Source organism: Schistocerca nitens, chromosome 11 (genome assembly GCF_023898315.1).
Source record: "Schistocerca nitens isolate TAMUIC-IGC-003100 chromosome 11, iqSchNite1.1, whole genome shotgun sequence".
Taxonomy (NCBI): Eukaryota; Metazoa; Arthropoda; class Insecta; order Orthoptera; family Acrididae; genus Schistocerca; species Schistocerca nitens.
In genome coordinates, this window is record NC_064624.1 from 25,740,464 (window position 1) to 25,763,430 (window position 22,967).

The following is a 22,967-nucleotide window of genomic DNA, read 5'->3' on the forward strand; positions in this document are numbered from 1 at the left end:
GTCTTGTTATTCCATTCACACTGTCACCCCTGAGTGGAACTGGACTACTTCTTTGTGCCACCAAATTGCTTCGCACAGTCAAAGAGAAAGACTGGACGTGATGAAAGCTTAAAAAGAAGTAAGACTCCTTCACACAGTGAAAGTAAAATTATGTTTTACTACAATTTCAAAAGAACAGTTTCAAATATTTACCAAAAATACAAAAAAATTTATTATAAAATAAAAATATTGGCGCTTAATATTATTGCCATTTTGATATCAATATATTGGTAAAAAAGGTATTGCTGATATTTTATCAACAGCCATAATATCTATGAGATCTACCTGCCATAAGTCAGCAAGCCCTAATATCTATGAGATCTGCCTGCCATATATCAGCATGTCCACACGAGAATGTTTCACACACTGGTTTGTGGAGTTACTGTTGTCTCCATAATAATTGTTCAACAACCAATCTTTATCAAGGATCTGAAATGACTGATATGATTTCATTCATGTGAGCTGTATTCCCTGCAGTGGTTGATATTTTGAGCAGTCATTTCCATTGTGTTATTTTGTTGGGATTGTCATAATACTTACAGGGTGAGTCACATAAGACCCTTTTATAATCTTGGACATCACATGACAGTGGGATCCACTACAGTTCATGCTACACGTGTCAGTGCTCAATCATAATGTCTTGTCAAATTCATGTCAGGCAGATTCCCAGTGGAGTACACAAATGATGAATATGTCAATATGCTTTTGGTGCTGATGGATCTGATAACTGAGAGATGGTGTTGCTGCTACTGCTACTCATATGTATGCCATCAAAGGTGCCATCCTGATAAAAATGTTTTCTGTCACCTGGAGCAACACCGTGGTAATCTTCTTCCACAAGTAATGACACAGGTCATCCGAGGTCCAGACGTACTCCACAGAGGTCATGATTCTTGAAACCATGACCTCGGAAAATTACTCGTAATAATTCAAGGCAGTTCCAGTTATCTCAAAGACTGGTTGTTGAAGTTGCGTGATGAAGAACGGCATCCATGTAATTACACATTAACTCAACACCAGCATAAGACCATATTCAAAAAATACAGTTTTGTGAATGGCTTTTGCACTACATGAAAGATTACGAACATTTTATAAATAACATGGTATGTACAGATGAATGTAGCTGCACTCATGAATGTATGTTGAACCTCCACAACAGCCACAATTAGTCAGAACACAACCATATGTCTTCCTTGAACGTGGCTTTGGCATGTTTTGACATAAACCCATGGGTTGGAAGTGTGGGAAGAGTGCTTTTGGGCTGTTACCTATTGCCAAATAAGTTTAATATGCTGCTGTATCATATGTTTCTTTGCAATACTTTGCCTAATGCATTAGAAAATGTTCAACGTGGTGTTTGGCAACAGCTATGGCTTTAGCATGATGGTGTACTACCACACTTTGGAATGAATGTGTGTAACTGTGTAAATGAAGCATTTGTAGGTCAGTGGATTGGCCATGGAGGTCAAGTGTTCTGGCCTCATTGTTCCCCACTCCTTAATCCACTAGATTTTTATTTGTGAGGATACTTAAAGGAGCAAGTTTATAGCACTCCACCTATGGATGTACAGGATGTAATAGCTTGTGTGGATGCTGCTTTGGCAATAGTGGATGCCAGTGTCCTGCATAGGATTGAGCAAAGTATGATCCAGGAAGTGGCAAAGTGTTAGAAAATGCGAGGTGATCAGTTTGATCATCTTTTCTAAAGTGAATGTAGCTCGTATGTGTATGTACTGGCTGACTGATGTCAAACATACAGAATAGAAGTATTGTGCATAGCACAATGTGCAATCTAGTGCAGCCTGTCTATTGTGTTTTTGCACCTCATTGGATACAGCCACTGTTAATGTATCACCTATTATTTTCTGTCAGCTTTACTTGTGTCGTGGACAAAACACAGTGGTCATTCGTGTCTGTAGAAAGTTCATCTTATGTCTTAATGTTTAAATAAAGGTAATAGTAACACAAAGAAGATACCACATTGTGGAGATGTTAATTTGATACAGATTGATGCTTTAACTGGAAAAGAAAAAAAGTTTGTCATGAACGCAACTTCAACTTTGGTGCATATCTGTTCTCCACAGCTTTGCTCATCTCACTGAGCTAATGGGACAGCTCTGGCACTGCATGTGAGTCAAAGGGAATGGGAAAGTAAAAAGAAAAGTTAAGACAGAAATGAAGAAATGAAAGAGATTGTGTGGGAATTTTCATAAGTACGTGGGCAAAAAAACTTACCTTTGGCTGGACCCATGTTGCAGAGAGTGGCTCTGAAAGTCTGTAAAGAGCATGGGAATACATAGTTTAAGGCATCCATGACATACCTGGACAATTTCAAAGCTAGATATAACATTGTATGGGGAAGCAAAAGATTTGCAGTAAAACAGAATGGAGTACAATACTGCACAACCTAATGGTAAATTATGATCCAAAAGATTTGTCCAGTGCTGATGAAAAGGGTTTATTTTATCATGTGCTGCCTAAAAAATCTGAAGTAATTCAAGAAAAGTACATCAATGGAAAATGTCTGAGGAATGACTCGCTATACTGCTGTGTGGGAACATGTTGGGTGAAATGGAGAAGCCACTGATGATTGAGAAGGTGGCAAAACTCCCTTGTTTCAAAAACACAGACATCAATAAGTTTCCAGTCAAATGGCTAAACAATGAAAAGGCATAGATGGTGTTTGTGTCTTATGGAACAGTGGTTGAGCTTTTTCAGTGCCAAAATTAAAAAAGGAAATCACCAAGTTCTCCTTTTCCTAGACAATGCATCCTGCAAACTGAAAGTCAAGTTGTCTAATATGAAATTGACTGGGTTGCTGCCCGGTTCAACCAGCCTCACACAACCAATGGACTAGAGGGTTAAGTACACATTCAAGTCCCAATACAGATGATTATTGATGTAGTCTCTTATTCTTAGTGATAAAGAAGCCAAAAGTCCATATCCTCTAGTACAGTCAGTTTCTGTACTGAATGCAGTAAATTGGATTGGTTTGGCAGTAAGGGAAATAAAGTCCAAAACTGCCATCAAGTGCTTCAACAAAATGGGGCATGGAAGTGATGAACAAGATGCTTCTGTACTCTTCAAAGATCAAGAAATTTCTGCAGCAAGTGCTGAATTAATTCAAATGCAAAACATGATATGTAGTCTCGATGACTACATTTGAAGTGATGACTTTCTGTCAACGCGTTCCACTTCTACTTTGGCAATAGGTGTAATAGAAATCCAAAACACAGAAGACAATGAGAAGGGAAGAAAGAAGAAGAATAGGAGCAAAGTAATGTCCCTAGAAAAAGTAGTACACCTGTAAAAACTGTTGCAAGCATAAACAATGTTACACAATTTGCAGCACATACAAATTCTCTCAAGCTGTTGGAACGATTCTGTGGTTTGAAATATTGCTTGAAAAACAATTTTGAACAGGAAAATGTTTAGCAAATAAACAAGGGAATAAGACGTGTATGCAGATTGAAGGTTACTGTAAAAATACAGATATGCTGTATCACATAGCAGTGTTCTAAGCCACATCAACTGTGTCAAAGTAAAGGTATCTAAATAGGTGCATAGTTACAAATTTATGTGTTTGTGTATGGTACTTTACAAATTTTATGTAGTCTACTGTGTTTTGGGTGATCCAGAAACTTGTCCAATTTGGAAAATTATTTTAGTTCCATGTGATTCCATTTTGAGCAACTTTTATTGTATTATTATTTTTTATTTTTTTTTCATTTTAATTTTTCTTTTCTGCAGCATTTTTTAAAACCAGTTAATAGAACATTAAATTTGGTGAGGTATAAATAACGTTTTTATATTTAAGATGAAAATAGAAGATAGGACAAATTATAGATGACTGGGGATGAATACCTTGGAACTGTTGCTTTGAGGTGATGACTGCCAGTCACAATTCTTAACATTAATAGTTAAGAGTAGAAAAGGCATTGGCTATATGGTTGATACTCGAGCAGTGTATTGGTTTAGTCCATTATTATTATTATTATTATTATTATTATTATTATTATTATTATTATTATTATCGTCATCATCATCATCATCATCCTAATGATCTGTTGACAGTTTTATTCTATATGTATCTGTTGATCTATACTGCATTTTTGTGACAATACACATGCCCTTTCTTATACTTCATCTTATAAACAGGTTTAGATTTCAGTATTGGGGCAGATCTCATTCACTAACTTATTGTATAGTATGGCCATATCAGTCATCCAAAGTTGTTTTGTTGTAAGTGAATTGTTGCTTTCTTCTTCTTCTTCTTCTTATTCTTATGCAGCTCCCCTATGGAATCTGTCATGAGGTCGTGTATAGGCTCACAATCTATAGGTTTGTGTTCGTGTGTAGTTTTCTCATGTTGCTTTGTGGATGTTGTCCTTTAATGTGTTAAGTTTGTCCCATTTCTTGTTTCTAATTATTGTGTATGTATGTGGTTATGTGTTATGTAGTCTTGGTATAATATGTGTCTGATGTTTGTATACTGTCTGCAGGAAAAGCTGTATGTTCTGGGGATACTTCTTGCCCACATGTATAGGTTGCTGTCTGTCTGACTCACGTGGTTTAAATTCATGGAATGAGGTCCACATCCAGTTAAGAACTGCACAAATACCTCAGCTGGGATAGGTATGGTTCACTCTTAACTGCTCCCTTATATCATTGTCACTCAGGTGTGTGTAGGTACACTGGTAATTGTGATATTCATTGGGTAAATGTAATATTCACCAGGTATATTCATAGTAACACACTCAATGCTCTTCCTGAGTTGAGTTCGTTCTTAATGCCCCTGATAGTTTGAACAAGACACATCTCCATCCTTATCTGTCAGACACCTTGTTAGTATAACTTGAGTCTGTTTGTGTGCTGTACTGGATGAAATAACATTCACTGGTAGAGTTGTGGGTTCCTAGCTTTACTCCAGGAGGTGTTAAGGTGATATTACAACACATAAAATTTCAGATAGCTTTATTACAAATGAGATACTTAACTTTGTTTCAATTCATATCAGCAAGAATGTCTTGAGTATTTATTAATGTCATGGAACATTAATGTGTTTCTTGATGCAGAACACCATACTGGTCTCTTCCAACAGAGTACAACTGATTATAAACTTCTATGCAGAGTTCTGTTTAATACAATTATCACACGGTTGGCTCAGTAGAGAGATGATGCTGTTGTCCTCAATGATGATTGCTGATGGGGTAAACTCGCCTCCACTCTGCCACAAGCAAGCATGTTGATGCAGTGGAGTATGGAAACTTATAGGCATGTCTACACCACCATCTCACATTCGTCATTGCTTCTGGCAGTGATTGTGTTTACTTCTCATTTCATCGTGAGGTACCAGCCTTGCCTTGGCACATTGCTCCTTGGATGACACCACACTGTATGCCGATATACTGGCTGTAAAACTTAGTACTGATTCAAAGACGGTCAATGGTATGTTCGTATCACTGGTAGAGGCAGTCTGTACGTGCTTGAACTTACCCTTGTCAGTTTGCACAGCATTTTTTATTCATTGACTGATGTGAACTTTGTGTGTTCATGTAAATTTAATTTAACATATATGTGTACTCCTATCTAGGGGTGTTCGATGTTTATGTCCTCAATCTTTACTGAGACATTCTTTTTCAGCGATCCCTTCAGTAGTGAGTAGGTTTTACTTTCTCCCATCTTGATTTTATTATTACTACACCATTCTGTGATAGCATGTAGTGGTTTTCTAGTTGGTCTCTGTTCCTTTGCAGAGATTGTGACTAAAATCATCTGCCAAACAAGACAGCTCCAAGTGTCGTATTCTCCCCATCTAGTAAGTACAGTAGATGGGGCTACAAATCAACACATGCAGAAAACGCTTGGTGATTTTTTTGGATCCTGCTGCTCTGTCTCTGCAGCAGTCTGAAAGACTACTGTACAGAGACTGTAGTACCTCCACTTGTCCTAACCTGGCAAATGCTGCAGGCCACCAGAAAATGTGAAATGCCCTGCAGTGTCTCTTTATGGCCACAGGATATTTATTTGTTGTTTTCCTGAAATTTGCAATGCTTTGTTGATGTTGTCACCTATAGATTATCCTGGGTCTGAAACCGAATTGGTGTGGACTCAGGCCCAGGAGAGCTCTAGGGGCCTGTAGGTGCTGACAAAGTAGCATCTCCTGAACCTTTGGTAGAGTGTTTATCAGATGTATTGCTCATTATGATTAGGATCAGAAGGCTCTCTGTCTGCTGATTTTGTGAGTGTAGCTACTTTTGAAGTTTTCCAAACTTCAGGTACCAGACTCAGCCATAGGGCATCATTCAGTAACATTGTCAGACATGGGGTGATCCATGTTATTAGTCGTTTGAGCACCTCTGAATGGATACCATCTGGTTCAGACACTTTTCTATTAAGTTCTGACATTGCTAGCTCAGAAGGATCAGGTATCTGTGGCAGTTTTATGTGGATCGTCCGTTTTCTTTTTTCTTTTTCTTTTTTTTTTAGTGTGGCTTGATGTTGTGTGTCTGTGAATGGTGTCATCAGTGTGGAGTTTATACATCAGAAATTATGCAGTTTTCTCCATCCCCTGATCTTGCATTCCCAGAACCAAGAGGTTTTAATTTTTTCTGTTAATATCTTGTATGATGTCGCTGTTCCCCCCCCCCCCCCCCCCTCCTTTGTTTTTATATGTTCCTGTTGTTATGAATTGGCCACAATGTCTTGTCTTGAGTAACATGTGTTTATAAAGTACTTTTGCTTACCTAAATGCATTTAATCTTGTTTGTCTGGTCTGGTTGTTTATCTTTTATCTTTTATAACTTTCTGATATAGTTTCTGTTTATGTAAAGACTCTTGTTTAAGTCTTGTTAGTTTATATGTCCATGGTGTGCGTGTGTGTGTGCATTTTGTACTGGATGCTGCTGGCATGGACGTGTTTTGTGCCATTTTTTATTGTTTCTGTTAGAATGTGAGCCCTGTAGTCTTATCTCTCTGTTGGTCAGTTTATGTTCTTGTGCTGCTTCTGATAATTTGTAGCAGTTTGCTTTGTGAAATAGTAAGTATCTGGTTTGTGTTGTGTCTGCCGTGTTTGGCCATGTGTTAGAATGAATGGTATTGCATTGTTCTCTCTGCTCTCCAGCCTGTTGTCTGTGTGATAGCCACATTGTTTGTGAGTGTAGTCAATGTTGCTTTGTGTTCTGTCATGTCCTGATTGGGTTGGTGGTTTGTCCTTCTACATATATTATGTGAAAGTGTGCTTATTGTATTGTTTCATTGATGATGCAACCCCTCTCTTCAGTTCTGTCAAAATTCCATAGGGCAGACCTGCAGTAGATGTCTGCACTTATGAAAAATTTCGTACCTGTTATGTAGATGGCTACAACTTTAATTAAATCCTCATAAATCTTTACTCTATGAGTACAATGTGCACATGGCGAGGCAATCACCCGTGTATCCCTACCGTGTCTCAATTTTATTGTGATAAGATGTTGATTGCAAAGCTGAGTTATCGTAATAGTGTTTATGCTCATACAGGTTAGAACTATCACTGATTTATGGTCTATGCCACGAGTTGTTATTACAGTATTATTACGAAGACTTGTAAGTTGGCCATTGCTTGCATGGAATTCATGTATGCACAGAATTCCCATGTGCTGTTCTTGAGCCAGTTGGGGAGCTCAGTGCATACGAGTGTACTCCTCATTGCATTAATCTAAAGGATTCTCGTTATGGATGTTTTAATATGGCTATAATATTTACTGTGTGTTTAAATATAATCAAAACATGTACCACCATGCACTCTAACCTGGTTCTTATGGAGTTTCTCAAGATCAAAAGGCTCAGATCGGTGCAGGCAGACCTGAAGCATCAGATCAATCAATGGTTCTGCAGAGGTTGGGATATTTACAGTCCTCAGGATGATTTGGTCCATGAGTCCAGCTGGTAAAAACACAGAATCACCCTTTGAGTGTAATAATCTAATTAGCATTCTCTTTACTGTTTGGAGAATGTCTGTCTTTTCTTTCCTCTTCTACTTAGTTTAAGGTTTAATTCTAAATTATTTTAATCTGGTTTTGATGCCTTCAAATGGGTATTAACAGTGTGTAACAACTATATCAATTAGACATAGGTTTATACTATGTAACTGTGTATCTGTGATTATAAAGTGTTTGTTCTTTGTTAGTTAAGATCTTTGATTTGTGACAGGAAATTTTAAGTTTGTAATGTATGTATGGAAAAAACTAAATAATGTTTAAAATAATGAAATTTTATAATATATGTATGTTTATAAAGAAAACATTGGATATAGGAAGCTGGTTCATGCTTAGAACACTTGTATTGTATAATGTAACAGATCTAGGGAAGTCCCTCTGCAGCAGAAGTAGCTTGGCATGATGTAAAAGGTGGTTTTGGCGGTCGAACTGGGTGGCTCCTTGGTGGGAACGTGACGCAGTCAGTTTCTAGCTGTTGCACGGTAAACATTGAGGGTGCCAAGGTAGGCATTTGGAAGCCGTTTTGCAAGGAATGTTGCCTCGGATGTGGATTTGGCTGTTGCATGGTTCTCTCAGAAACAGGGAATGGCTCTAATGTGGTAAAAATCCATCGCCAAGAAGAAATTGTAAAGAGCATTCAAACATCAAGAGCCGTGAGTACAGTTAGCCACTACGTTGCTTGCCACCACTACTTTGCCACAGCTCCATTAACTTCATGCATACAGATATCTATCAGAGCATGGACCAGTTAAGTTCTGTGAGTGTTTTCAATAATAATCCAAGTGTTATAAACCTGTGTTTAGGACCAGAACTTTTATCCTAATCATGAACGTATGCAGGATCCCCTCCCAAGTGTTCAGAACACCAAGTATCCCATTTTATACAAACTAGTAATTTATTCCTGTGTATTAAATGTGCAATAATTCATTGCTAGGCTGTGTATACATTGCTTTCTAAAATACCTGCTTCACAGGTGATGAAAAAGGCACACAAGTTAAATTTATTTGAAACATAATTTAATCTTGATTACTGTCATGAATGATTTTTTTTTTTTTAAGGTTAATAGAGCTCAGTGTTGAGTAATTTGATTTGAAGTATGAAAACAAACTATTCCAAGTGGGGCTCAGAATTAAATGTAGTTGTATTGAATCTTGCAACTGAAATGATCATAGAGTTTGACTAGTGATACAGTATCAGTTTATAGGTCCCCACCATATTATTCTCATATTATAAAGATAATTGGTATATTATCGCTACTAAAGAAATCTGACACATTTCTATAAATGGGAGTATAAACAGTGTAACTATAGTATTATAGTATTTTATTTGTGGTTTTTATATGTCAGCTAAGTCAGAAACCTTTCCATGTCCAACATTAATTCAGTGCGTCCTGCAGTAACATCTCAGTACTGAGTCATGTAATGATAGTGATTGTAACTGTTATTATTATGAGTAAGGTACAGTCTTGCTTTCTAGGGTTACTGGTTTGTGTATTAATGGTAATTACTGCTACCCACAACTTAGATTGCCCTGTATTCATGTGTATCCAGTGTGCTATTCAAAAGGAGTCTTAATGAAAGTCACTACAACAACTAATATTCAATTTTCTTGAGCATAATATTTCAATTTAATGTGCCTAATTGGGCTGGTGACCGTTTATTGTTTCATTCATATGAACTTTACTACTTTAATTATCCCCAAGGTTTGAGCCTGTTTAGTTTTTTTATTAATTACAATATACTCAAAACTACTGTCTGATACCTTCATCCATTAGACACACACAGAGTCAAAATTAAAAATCCTCCCAGAGGGTAACATTGGTTTGTGTCACAGCAAGCAAGTGTTATAACTGGATGGCAAGCTGAGTGTGATGTTGTGCCATGATGCTGATAGTTTTAAGCATCTTCTTTGAGGTGCACACCGTTACACTTGTTTCAGTTACACGCATCTCTTGTGTCTCTTTTCATCACACCGTTTCCCTTGGTTATGTCATCCATGTTTATATGAGTGAGTGGTGGTGTGTCTTGATATAGTTGGGGGGTTAGACATTTCATAAGTACTAGTATTTCTGCATGTATCACATGTGTTGCTTTTGTATTTTTACTCATTTAGTTTGCCTCCTTGTGGTAGGCATTGTGGTGTTTGAGGTGTTTGTTTCCTGCCCTGTGAATGAAACTTTTTGATCAGTCTCATTTGAGGTGTTTGCTTCCTATAATGCAGGTGAGCATTTTTTTATCTCATTGCCTGGGTTAAGAATGCCTCCAGAAACAGAATTTCACTAGCTTAATGTAATATTCACTTTTACGAGTTCCATATGCTTATTCATGATTTGGTGTAATCAGTGTGATGGTTTGTTTGTTGTCCTCCAGTTGTCTGGTTCGTTTGTTTTGTTATACAGTCTGCTTTCTGTGCTTTCTTTTGTGAGGTAATCATCAGTTTGTTCTCGAGCTCCTCTTTATGTTGTATGAGTGATGCCTGAAAATCCATGCAGTAATACATTTGTTTTTTGATTTTCTTGGCTACCTTGTGGAGAACATATCCTCCAATAGTCATTTCATATGTATATTCTGGTGTATTGATGTAACTGCCCTATAGTGTTAGCATACTTGTGTGAGCGGGAATCTGTTCATCATCTATGAAGTTATATGTTAGGAGGCCTTTTTGCCTCTGTCAGGATATTGCTCTCCAGTAGCTTCTCTTGGTGGTTGAGGTATCCTTTACTGCATTCACGTCTCTTATTTAGTTGAATTTAACTGTCATAATCAATATTTTCTAATCGACAGTAGTTGTAGTGTAGTTGTTTGTACGTTTGGCAGTCCCCTGCAGTAGCCCTTTTACAGGTATGGCATCTGTTTTTGCATGATATGCAGACAATGGTCTTGCTCGAGCTGCACTCTGTGCATTTGTGAACTGATTGTCCATATTTTGTGCATGTTACCTCTCACTTCCTTAGTGCTGTGGCCAAGGTCACGGCAGTTAAACCACTGATTAACAGCAATGTATTCTTTAATCTGTATACCTGGTGGTTGATCCTGCTGGAATCTAATTTTCATGACCCTGTCAAACTCCTCACATGCGGTGTTATTCAGGAAATTTCGTTGTTCAAAGAGGCTTTCTAAGGGTTCTCCATCAGTAGTATGTAGTAGACGGCTACAAGTGGTTTTCATTTTCTGGGCCTTTCACCAATGATGGTGTTTGTCTTTCACTTTTTCAATAAATATGTGTTCTGTATAGCGGTTTCTACTGTGAGTGCTATTGTGGTTGTTCTAATCAAGCTGGTGTATAATTTTTCTTTCTAGGACATTTTTTATCATTGTCTAATTGCTTTCATCTCCTGGTTAATTGTTGATTTGAGGAACATGGTTGTTGCCTGTTTAGCTTTTGTCTGCTCTATACTTGTAGCTCTTTAGTTTTTGGTTCACTAGTAAAGGTGACTGCAGATGTCATGGGGGCTTGGACCTGTTTGTCTATTTTGTCTAAGAGTTCGTATGTCTCAATCTCTGATTCATGGTTCATCACAATTAATTCCTACTTTTCTGTCTCATTTTGTGTATTTTCTTTAAGTACCTCAATCAGGTGGGTCTGACACCCTTTGGAGTTCCTGTTGCAGTCATCTGTTCTCGTCTGAAGGAGTCCTACCTTGGTATCAAGTGTTATGAGTTGGAAGGCAAAGAGATACAGTTTACACTTCAAGTAGTCATCAGCATAGGTAATACATGTTCTGCCTTAAATTCTGAGCCAGTTTCAGATTGGAGTCTGTTGCTGAGTTTTTCTGGCTTGGGGACATAGTCATCCTCCATTAGTCCCTTTCTAGTAGTGTTAAAAATGTGCATTTGTGGCTTAACCCGTGCCACCTTTACAGAGCCACTGACATTCGTGTTCTTTGGACACTAGACCACACCATCTAGAATTTTGTGCCAATTACATTGTCTGTGTTTCAGGCAGCAATTTTGTCACCTCGCCAGTTGTTGCTGACTCGGCAAGCACCACTCACTTGACTGTCACTGTCTGAGGAAGCACACTGACTCGATTGTCACTTTCTGAGCAAGCCCTGCTTACTCAACTGTCACTTTCTGGGCAAACACAACTCACCCAACTGTCACTGAATGGGCAAGTGTTACTGACTTGACATTGCTGTCTCAGCAAGCACCATGGACTCGGCTGTCACCCCTTGTGGCACAGTGGTCCGATGTGTCAGTCCACTGTTGTGACACTTGGAAAGGTGCTTACAGTCAGTGTCTGTGCTGTTTGACAGTGCTGGGGCCGCCGTATAGTGCAAATGTTATCAGCAATGACACTGAGATGTTAAGTACAGTCTAAATACACTTATTTTAAAACCCCATGTTGGTCTAATTTTTGTTCGGTCACTCCTTTGCTAAAATATGGTGCAAAGAAATTCAAACACACTTGTCCAACAGTTTTATTTGTAGGGTACACTTAACGGTTAGTAGATGTGATTATTCGCGGAAAATGCCACTTAAGACTGTGCACCAGTGATGGTTGCAGTCTCTTGAACGCATACACATACTATTTCAATGTGTATTCCATGCAAATTCTTAGGAAAGCACAAATAACCTGCAAGAAGGACAGGGAAAAAGTCGTAGCATATGTAGGAATTGCATATTCTATTTTCGTGCAGCTTATAGTGGCCACATGGTGCCATACACCTGTCTGTATGTGTTCAGAAGACCGATTTATTTGGTTGATTGAACTGTATACTTTGATTTAAAAATTTAACAATAAAAACTACTTACATTCTTAATGAAATGAATTATTATTATGGCATAGGCAGTTGCAGTAGGAATGTATGTTCTACAGCCTAGTAAACAAAAAATATGTAATGTGTGTCCATTTTACATGTGCAGTACATATGTATAGAATTAACACAAAAATCTTTAATTGTGATCTCTCTACACAAGCTTAGCTGCTTACGAGCAGGATAGGTATATGATATTGCTCACTTTCATTTTGAGCTTGAAACTTTCACGAGGCAGAATCTAAACATGTAAATGTTTCATTTTCCAGGCCACTAATTGATGAGATGCTGGAAGTGTGAACTTTCAGTAATGAGGTTTACAATTTCACTGTCTTGAATGATTTAGTGTCCTGCATATGTACCATTGACTCACACCCAGTCTTTAATTTTTTCAAGAATGTCTTCACATGAGCAAATAACATTTTGGGTAAGTGATTGTTCAGTTGCCAACTTTTCGATAATTGATGCTCTACTGCTTTTTTGCAAGAGTAGAACTCGTGATTCATCTTCATTCCCACACTGATCCATTTTCCTGCCATTACCTAACTATAGTTAGAATTAAACAGTATAATTTTCATGTGAGGTGGCTGTGATGACTTTGTACATCATTCTGACTAATTATTGCCACTAATACTTACTTGGTGGTCATCTTGAGGCAAGGAGTAATACTACCCATTGAGACATTTTCATGCTTTGTGAGTTGTTACACAAACAGGTGATCTGTTTATCAACTGCTGTAAATATGTAACATTAGCAGCAGCATATGCAACTTTAAAACACAAAAAAGTGTTTAATATATGTGAACTTTGTTTTTGATATAAAAATGCAAAAAAGTCCAGTTGTTAAAGCTTAGCAAGTTGGTGGAAGGATGGTAATGACACTCTTTCTGTATGAACTTGTGTTGAAGGAACGAACACCTTACTTGTGGAACTAAAGTGACTGCATGTCTTTATAAATGCTTAAATCATATTAAGTTACAGGATCGGGTAGGGGGAAAAAAAGGAAAACAGTTTTGTAAGATGATAATATTATTCATTGTATTACATTGTGTGCAGCAAATCATCGTCCTTTTTTTCCTTTTCTTTTTTTTGTTAAAACACTTTTACCCCACTACATCAACAGCTGTGCAGTAGTTTCCAAAGTGTTCCTTACTCATCCTGAATTCGGCTCCAAATTGTTCCTTACTCATCCTGAATTTAGTCTCTACAGCGTTCAGACAGACGGGTCCAATAAAAAACTTGTGTGCCATTTGTAAATTCGGTTTATGGATTTAATACGTGTGGGCATGATAGCAGTCAGTTTTGCACTGCATGGACACATGAGTTTACACACTGTTAAGTCATCTACATGTAAATTATGTACATATAGATAACACACAGGCTCTCTGAATGCAGCTTTGTCATATGGTTGCCACTAGTTCAGTCTGTCAAACACAATCTGTAATGCACCGCATAGGCCAGTGAATTAATAAGTCTTGAAAGATGTCAATAAATGGAAGAGTAACCAGGTGATATCTTGAGTGCTGCATCCCTGTTTATTCATATGATAGATAGTTCCACACCAGAGAAGCCAATATCTGGGGGGAGAGTAAGATGGGTAATACTCTGTCATCATATGAGCATCAGTGTATGGCATTGAACGATTTAGCTTATCCCACTCCATGTGTGCAAACTGCACTTTAGCACTGTGTATAACATTCTCAGTTTGCTTTACTACATGGTAGTCACAGTCTGCTTGTATTTACACATTTGGATCTACCGACAATGAAATTATGCGTAAAGGCGAAGAGTAGTAGTAAACTGGGACCATTTAACTGTGGCTCGGTGGGTTGAAGAAAGTTGAACAGTGGCATCTCCTGAACCAGTATTTCAGATAGGCCTATTGTGGGATGCTGCTGCAGTAATGTAGACTCAAAGCCAAAAGATAACTCACATAGATGCTGCTGCTGCTACAACATGTCTGAAAAAGGGAAAAAAGAAGTATCATGAAATCTCTCTCTCTCTCTCTCTCTCTCCTCTCTCTCTCTCTCTCTCTCTCTCACACACACACACACACACACACACACACACACATACACACACACACACACACATACATACACACACTCAAAATTAGAGGGGTGCAGCGGAGATGGATTAATTCTCATCCTTTTTTGGGGGGGAGGGGGGGGGGCGGGGGAGGGATGTCGGTGGCTGATCTCTGATGACACTTTATGATGCTGAACCTTCATTGAACAGAACACAAATGACAAGACTCTCACAGTTGGTGTAGAAAGGGGAGAAGCTAGGGGACGGTTAATGTAGCTGTTCTCATTTCCTCAGCAAATGGGAAGAAATTCCCATCACTTTTTGAGTCTAACAATTGACCTGGTCTGCAGTGACAGGTCAAGGATATAGAATCAGTGTGTAGTGGGAATGTCCGTGTTACTGATAAGTCACATATATGTACAGTATTTAATAATCACTTTCTGAATATAGCAGGTGAACTAAATAGAAACCTAGTCCCAACAGGGAATCATATAGCGCTCGTAGAAAAAAGTGTTCCGAGACTGTTACCTGAAATGCTCCTCCATGATACTGACAAGAGAGAGATTGAGTTAATAATTAAATCACTAAAGATGAAGAACTCTCATGGATATGATGGGGTATCTAGAAGAATACTGAAGTATTGTTCTATGTATGTTAGCCCACTACTTAGCCATATCTGTAACTTTTCCATTAGGAGTGGTCGGTTTCCTGACCGATTAAAGTACTATGTAGTGAAGCCACTTTATAAAAAGTGAGACAGGGATAATGTTGACAATTATAGTTCTATTTCTATGCCATCAGTGTTTACTAAAGTTATCGAGAAGGTTGTATATACAAGGTTACTAGAGCATTTAAATTCACGTAATTTTCTATCAAATGTACAGTTTGGTTTTAGAAATGGTTTAACAACTGGAAATGCTAGATCCTCTTTTCTCTGTGAGGTTTTGGATAGATTAAATAAAAGGTTGTGAACACTAGGTGTTTTCTTTGATTTAACGTAGGCTTTTGACTGTGTTGACCACAAAATATTACTGCAGAAGTTAAACCATTACGGAGTAAGGGGAGTAGCTTACAACTCGTTCTCCTCTTACTTTAAGAACAGAAAGCAGAAGGTAATTCTCCACAATTTTGAGAGTGGTAGTGGTGTTCAGTCCCAAAGGGGCACTGTTAAGTGGGGCATTCCCCAAGGGTCGGTGCTGGGGCCACTGCTGTTTCTTATTTATATAAATAATATGCCTTCTAGTATTACTGGTGATTCAAAAATATTTCTGTTTGCTGATGACACCAGCTTGGTAGTGAAGGATCTTGTGTGTAATATTGAAACATTATCAAATAATGTAGTTCATGAAATAAGTTCTTGGCTGTGTGTTATCTATATGTACATAATGTGGAAAATAATTTGATGCTAAATCACAGTAAGACTCAGTTTTCACAGTTTCTAACTCACAATTCAACAAGAACCGATATTTTGATCAGACAGAATGGGCATATTATAAGCGAGATGGAACAGTTCAAGTTCCTAGGCATTTGGATAGATAGTAAGCTGTTGTAGAAAGCCCATGTTCAGGATCTTGTTCAGAAACTAAATGCTGCTTTATTTACCATTAGAACAGTATCTGAAATAAGTGACAGTTCAACACAAAAAGTAGTCTACTTCGCATATTTTCATACGCTTATGTCATTTGGTATTATTGTTTGAGGTAATTCTTCTGATTCAAAAAGGGTATTTTTGGCTCAAAAAGGGCTGTTCCAGCTATATGTGGTGTGAGTTAGAGAACCTCTTGTCGACCCCTATTCAATAGTCTGGGAATTTTGACACTGCCATCACAGTATATATTTTCTTTAATGTCGTTTGTTGTTAGCAATATTAGCTTATTCCCAAAAGTTAGCAGCTTAATACTAGGCAGAAATCAAATCTGCATGTGGAATGCTCTTCCTTGACTCTTGTGCAGAAAGGAGTGCACTAGTCTGCTGCATCCATTTTCAATAAGCTACCACAAGAACTCAAAAATCTTAGCAGTAGCCCAAACGCTTTTAAGTCTAAACTGAAGAGTTTTCTCATTGCTTACTCCTTCTATTCTGTTGAGGAGCTCCTGGAAGAGCTGAAAAATTAAACAGATTTCAGTGTTACATTGTTGATTTTCTTTATTTAAACTTACGAATTGTCACCTGAATACGTTTCTTATATTTCATTTTATCTGTTTCTACTATCGTGTTATAATTTCATGTATTGACTCGTTCCATGACCATGGAGACTTCTCTTTAATTTCGTCCCACAGAACAATAAATAAATAAATAAAAGAAATAAAAAAACCATAGGACATCTGACAATCATGTAGGCTGTGCTCAAATATCCAGTCAGTGGGTAGCAATGTTTTTTAATTGCCTGCGAAATGAGTAATGACACCTTATGAATGTGCTCACCTATGGTTCCCATGTAAAATTTGTGAATGCTTGCTGATTCATTGAGTCTTCTTTACCCACTGAAACAGCAAACTGAAACAAGATACGAAGTACATGTGACATTCACTTTAAGATTTTCTGATGTTTCCGTAAATCAATCTGAGATGCATTAGTCACTTTCCATGATCCTCCTACTATGCTGTTACTTAGTCTCTAATGTCTTTGGGAAGATATTAGACTTTCATTCTCAAATGGCAAATGTGTAATATTGCATGAGTTTTGTAAATTTACATTTTTTGTCACATAACTTTTACACAGACCCATTATATTTCAGGGTAATGAAATATTGCTGGAGAAGTTGCTGCCTGTCTTGAATGGAAGAAAACTCTGCTTCAAAGGAGTCAGGTATAGATAAATCTGAGGAAGACCATTTTTAATGTTGTTGTTGTTGTTGTTGTTGTTGTTATTGTCTTCGGTCCTGAGACTGGTTTGATGCAGCTCTCCATGCTACTCTATCCTGTGCAAGCTTCTTCATCTCCCAGTACTTACTGCAACCTACATCCTTCTGAATATGCTTAGTGTATTCATCTCTTGGTCTCCCTCTACAATTTTTACCCTCCACGCTGCCCTCCAATCCTAAATTTGTGATCCCTTGATGCCTCAGAACATGGTCGAAGTAGAGAGGATATAAAATGTAGACTGGCAATGACAAGGAAAGCGTTTCTGAAGAAGAGAAATTTGTTGACATCGGGTATAGATTTAAGTGTGAGGAAGTCATTTCTGAAAGTATTTGTATGGAGTGTAGCCATGTATGGAAGTGAAACATGGACGATAAATAGTTTGGACAAGAAGAGAATAGAAGCTTTCAAAATGTGGTGCTACAGAAGAATGTTGAAAATTAGATGGGTAGATCACATAGCTAATGAGGAGGTATTGAATAGAATTGGGGAGAAGAGGAGTTTGTGGCTCAACTTGATAAGAAGAAGGGACCAGTTGGTAGGACATGAAATGTACATGTTATTTATTTATTTTTATTTAACTTATGCCCATAGATCCAGGTATACAATATAACATGAGCAGGCTGCATCTTTGCAAATGCTTGGTTTTATTCTTACTTGAAGCCATTTTTCTGACTAGTTTCACTGTTCAGAAAGATCACACATAATTGTGTTGATGTGCATTCCACAATGTAATTAATGTGATCATGGTCTTAATGTCTCCACAAAAAGGAGTCCAATAGTATGCTAGGGTTGCATGAAGTATACAGATGCCAGTATTTAAAAAGTAATGTGGAAAAAGTTTTGGTTCGAATGCATAACCAACATTTGAAGAACTCCAATGGGAATCAGAAATCTGCGAGTAGGAGGGTAATGGGAGGTGGTTGTTGCTATGCGTTGAGTGGGAAGTTGGGAATTTGGGTCTGACAGAAAGAATGTCCAGATGACCAAAGCGGTGAAAGCAACTGTTCTAGAGAAGCGGAGCATAAGGGTTCAAGTCAGGGTGTGCACAAATTTTCAACTCTTACCATTGCATAGCTGCAATGGCCTATGTGGCTGGAAGTCAGTACTTCCTTCCTATCTCTTTCCCACCCTGTTTGCTTTCACCCAATTATTCAAGAATATGTATACTGGCAATATTTGACTTCAAAGGTTAAAAAGAATTTGTTAACCCCTGAAACAGGAACAGGTAGACACTATGTATATTCAAGTACTAAAGAAGACATTGGATATTTAGCATCTAGGACTTTTAAGATCTACTTTCTTTGTTGTTGTTGTGGTCTTCAGTCCAAAGACTGGTTTGATGCAGCTCGCCATGCCACTGTATCCTGTGCAAGCCTCTTCATCTCATCATTAACCTACATCTCTTCATCAACCTACATCCCTCTGAATCTGCTTAGTGTATTCATCTCTTGGTCTCTCTCAATGACTTTTAGTCCCCTCGCACACACACACACACACACACACACACACACACACACACACACACACACACACACACACACACACACACTTTCTTTTTCCTCCCTTCAGTATTAATTAGTGACCCCTTGATGCCTCAGAATGTGTCTTGCCAACCGATCCCTTCTTTTAATTAGGATATACCAAAAATTTCTCTTCTCCCTAATTTCATTCAGTACGTGATCTACCCACCTAATCTTCAGCATTCTTCTGAAGTAGCACCACTTTTCAACTGTTTATCACCCATGTTTCACTTCTATACAAGGCTACTCTCCTTACAAATACTTTCAGAAAGGACCTCCTGACACTTAAATCTATGATTGATGTCAATAGATTTCTGTTCTTCAGAACTGCTTTTCTTGCCATTGCCACTCTACATTCTATATCCTCCTTACTTTGAACATCATCAGTCATTTTGCTTCCAAAATAGCAAAACTCATTTGCTACTTTTAGTGTATCATTCCTAATCTAATTCTCTAAGTATCACTTGATTTAATTTGACTAAACTCCATTATCCCCATTTTGCTTTTGTTGATGTTTATCTTATGTCCTCCTTTGAAGGTACTGTCCATTCTGTTCAGACGCCCTTCCAAGCCCTTTGCAGTCTCTGACAGAATTGGCATTGGACATTGGCAAACTTCATAGTTTCTGTTTCTTCTCCCTATTCCTATTCAAAATTTTTCTTTCATCTTCTTTGCTGCTTGCTCAACATACAGATTGAATAACATTGTATACAGGCTACAACCATGTCTCTCTCCCTTCTCAGCCAATGCTTCCCTTTCGTGCCCCTTGACTCTTATAACTGCCATCTGGTTTCTGTACAAATTGTAAGTAGCCTTTTGCTCATTGTATTTTCTCCCTGCCACCTTTAGAATTTCAAAGAGACTATTCCAGTCAACACTGTCAAAAGCTTTCTCTAAGTCTACAAATGCCAGAAACGTAGGTTTTCCTTTCCTTAACTTATCTTCAATGAGAAGCCGTAAGGTCAGTATTGTCTTGTGTGTCCCTACATTTCTCTGAAATCGTAACTGATCTTCCCTAAGGGTTACTTCTACCAGTTTTTCAATTTGTCTGTAAAGGATTTGTGTCAGTATTTTGCAGCAGTGACTTATTAAACTGATAGTTTGGTAATTTTTACACCTGTCAGCACCTGCTAATGGAATTCTGTGTATTACCAGGACCTTGTTTGGATTTAGGTCTTTCAGTGCTTTGTCAAATTTGTCATGCAGTATCATATCTCCCTTTTCATCTTCCTCTGTGTCATCTTCTGTTTCCATAACATTGAACTCAAGTACATGTCCCTTGCATCCCTTCCATCTGAGCTCTTGATATTCTTACAAGAAGTTCTCTTTTCTCCAAAGGTATCTTTATTTTTCATGTAGGTAGTGTCTATCTTAGCCGTAGTGATATATGCTTCCACAGCCTTACATTTGTCCTCTCGCCATTCCTGCTTAACCATTTTGCACTTCCCGTTGATCTCATTTTTTAGATGTTTGTATTCCCTTTCACCTGATTCATTTATTTCTCCAAGCTACCCATTCTTCTGCTTTGTACTTGTTAATATGATACTTTTCGAACAAAGAGATAAGTAAGCACTGGTCTGGTGTAAGTAAAACCCTGAAGGCCAAGTCTGATTAGGATAGTCAGATAAATAAAGAGGACCACAAAGAGATGTACATATGATATTAATTCAGTAGAGGAATCTCTCAAGCTACTGTTCTAACTAGGAACAGAAAGATACACTTTACTGTGTTACAATGTGACACTAGCAGGAATACGGTGGAGTTAGTTACACATCTCAAAATCATTGATAGTAGAAAGCCTTGAGACCTCTGCACATAGCACAGTGAACCAGGTGCCAGCAGTCGGTGATCAGGCTACCCCTTGAAGCCATCTTGTGTACCGGTAGTTGCGGAGATGCCTTTGAATGTCGGTGTGCATTATACTTGCGGCAGTGGTCCGACTTATGTCTATTGTGGCGGCAGCTGTCGTATGTCCGTGTAATCCGAGATGGTAGCTGGGTTGGCAACCAAAGGTGTGAGAGGTTCTCAATCTGCATGGACCGGCACATTTAGGTGAATGTTGCCTGTCTCCATCCACACTGAAATGCCCAGATCTTTCTTGACTTCATCACATATATTACAAACAATAAATAAAAAAATAAGTGTTGACATAACCACAGTTGAGTCCCAAACTGGATTATCAGTGAAGTACAACACTTAACACTTAAAGTACATTTATTACAGACAGCAATATTTTGAGAGTACAGAACTGGATCCTGAATGGAGAGTGTTGCTGTTTATGTAACCATTATATATTCCAGAGTTTGAAAACATTATGAACATGATAAACTTTGAGAACCTTCCAGAAATGATATATAGTAAATAAGAAATATTTGCTGGTGATTGGATTTGAACTGATAATCTGCATCATGCCAGTGCAGCTTCTGTCATTGCTCCCTCTTGTGATGAAACAGATGCCAGCCCATTTCAGAACTTCTCAATGGAGCTGACTACAACATCCTGGATCTAGATCTTGTCAGTGGTCTTCCATTTGGCACCAATTCAAAGATCTTCATGTCATGATTTGTTGTCACATTCTGTTTCCTTCAATGACCATGAAAGGTAGCCCGTCCGTCAAAACAATGTTTAGTTATTTTAATGAAATACGTTCACATCCAAGTTAAGGAAATTCCGATTTTTCTTTTAACTCTTAATTTCTAAGTAGTTTACTCACATTGAAGGCCAAATTAATAAATAAAAGAAAATGATAAGAAGCTTCACAGTCATCTGTGGGCCTTCAGTGTCCTTGAAAGAGAAGCCCCAGTGTCGGTCTTTGCCTCAGGAGTGTAGCAGGGCTTCATAAGGATGACATTGATGAGATCTCCGTACTTTTGACTTCTTGGTGAGGGATCATAATCCTCTACTTTGTTTGTGATTTCTTAGAAGAGGTAAAGGTTACAATATGAACCACATTGGCATTTTACTAACTTTTCAGCACTTTCGCATTATGCAGCTCTTGGTCCTCCTCCTGGGCTTACAGGATCCATATGTGAGCCAGCTGTTTAGCTTTTTCAGTCCTGGTGATGAGGTGTCTCACATAGTCTTCCTGAGTATCAGCCAGCTAAAACTGTAACAATGTAACTGTTGCAATTTCAGCTTTGTGACTGTGGAGCAGAAAGAATAGTGTGAAACCTTGCATTGCTTGGTCATATGCAGATGTCATGATGGGCAATAAGTATCCCAATCTTTGTTCGACTGTATCTGCCAACGTCTTATTAAAGTGTTCTGTGTGGTGTCACCGCCAGACACCACACTTGATAGGTGGTAGCCTTTAAATCTGTTGTGTCTAGACACAAGGGAGATAGCCGAAAGGGCACGCGTCAACTCACGCCGTCTTGCGTTAAGTCTGAAACAGGATACGTGATGAATGCTATAAAGAAAAGAACGGAGCTTCTCGTATACTTAACTTTATTCCCTCTTGTGGTACATCTCTATTGATAATACAAGTGAGACTCTCTCCATATATGGTTAATGGCGCCTTGCTAGGTCGTAGCCATGGACTTAGCTGAAGGCTATTCTAACTGTCTCTCGGCAATTGAGAGAAAGGCTTCGTACGTGTAGTCGCTAGCAATGTTGTCCGTACAACTGGGGCGAGTGCCCGCACGTCTCTCTAGACCTGCCGTGTGGTGGCGCTCGGTCTGCGATCACACAGTGGCGACACGCGGGTCCGACATGTACTAATGGACCGCGGCCGATTTAAAGCTACCACCTAGCAAGTGTGGTGTCTAGCGGTGACACCACATTCC